Below are 1976 nucleotides of genomic sequence, written 5' to 3'. Positions count from 1 at the left end.
ACACTGGGAATCCAGGAAGTTGATGAAAGTGATGGTCAGACAGAAGGCAGCACTCACTACATAAAAGGATTTTTTCAAGTAAGCTTTGATTGCATTAACCATATGAAGACCAAGTGTTTACACCTCCCTTCCTGGTCAGGCCATTTTTCAGTATTCAGTGCTGCGGTACTTTGACTGACATTTATTCTGTCATGCAACGCTGTACTGAAATGAATTTTATACCATTTTTTGGGGACAGATAGAGCTTTCTTTTGGTGGTATTTAATCACCACTGGGGGGTTTTATTTTTTACTATATTAAGGAAAAATTACTGAACATTTTGAAAATAGAAAAAGGTGTTTTTTTTACATTATGTTATAATTTATTATTACCCAATTTTTTTGGTAAAATATAACAGACGGGGTCACGTAGGGCACCCCATACAAGCGATCCACCGGCTCTACAGCTGGTGTATCGCTTGTATGTAAACAGGCATCGCTGCCTGTTTTTAAATTTTGGTAGTTTCCGGCTCGCGCGAGTGGGAGGGGCTAACAGGCCGTCTTTAGACTGCTTAACACTGTTGTCATTCTTGGAGGACAGTATCTTTAATATCAATTTATGGAGCTGAGGAAACCGAGGACTTTTTAGACCGCACTTTACATCCAGGAAGCTCCTGGGAGGCGGCTAAAAAACAACTCCAGTATATATTTCTTTTACAATGCTGATGTTATAACAGGGTAGTATATGCTGGGACTTTACAACTCCTTTAAAACAAATTGAAAAATGAATCTCACAGACAGACAGATGTATGGAAAATTGAGTGTCAAGTAATAAAAACACAATATACATACACTCCCTTATATGTGAGTCAGACTTCGTGGTCACATATGACACACAAAGACTATGACATTTTTAGAAGGTTTGTAAACAGTTACATAGAACTCCAATAACATGAGAACAACTTTTACATTGTTTCCTCTATGTGCTGAGTGTGCTTTGTAAAGAGCATTAGAGGAAAGTCTGTGTGGCGTGAGGATAATATCCCTATTTATAGAACTAAATCTCCCAGGCCTTTCATAATTTCCACAACAAAGACAACTCCTTAATCTTCCACGTTTACCAGGTCTAAATGTTCACATTACATCATGCAGTATGCACCAGATTACATGGATATACACCGCACAGAACTCTAACAGATAACGAATATTTCAATAACTGTGTGCTGTAAGCTCCTGTAAAAACACAAGTGGAAATATTGACAACACACATGTACTGGGACTTTGAATCCAATCAAAGGAATTTTTGTCAAGTAAGCAATGGTTCCATCAGTCCTGGACGCCATATACACCAATCAGCCATAACATTATGGCCACTGAGGTGAAAAAAATAACAATGATTATCTTATTACAGTGGCACCAGGAAATGGGTGGGATATATTTGGCATCAAGTGAACTTTTGGTTCCTGAAATTATTTTGTTGAAAGCAGAAAAATTGGGCAAGCGTATAGATTTGAGTGACTTTGACAAGGGCCAAATTGTGATGGAGAAACGACTGGGTCAAAACAACGCCCAAACTGCAGCTTTTGTGGCATGTTCCCAGTCTGCAGTGGTCAGGACCTACCAAAAGTGGTCCAAGGAAAGAAAACCGGTGACAGGGTCATGGGCGGCCAAAGCTCAATAATGCATATGTGAAGCGAAAGGGGCCTTGCCTCACAACATGCAGGACTTACATTTTCTGCTACTGACAGCGCTTGTGCCAGATACCACAGCATACCTTCAGAGGTCTAGTGAAGCCCATACCTCAATGTGCCAGGACTGTTTTGGTGGCAAAAGGGGGACCTACTCAATATTAGGCGGGTAGTTATTATGTTATGGCTGATTGGTGTATGCTTTAAGCTTCTAGTCTTTGTAAGGCCTTGTTCACACAGTTGGTGAGGGGGCAGGAAAACTGTGCGGTTGATGTGCGGTTTTACCCCCCCCCCCCCCCCCCCCCACCTA

This window comes from Nanorana parkeri, unplaced genomic scaffold (genome assembly GCF_000935625.1).
Source record: "Nanorana parkeri isolate BGI_ZX_2015 unplaced genomic scaffold, ASM93562v1 scaffold568, whole genome shotgun sequence".
NCBI lineage: Eukaryota > Metazoa > Chordata > Amphibia > Anura > Dicroglossidae > Nanorana > Nanorana parkeri.
This window is presented reverse-complemented; position numbering follows the sequence as displayed.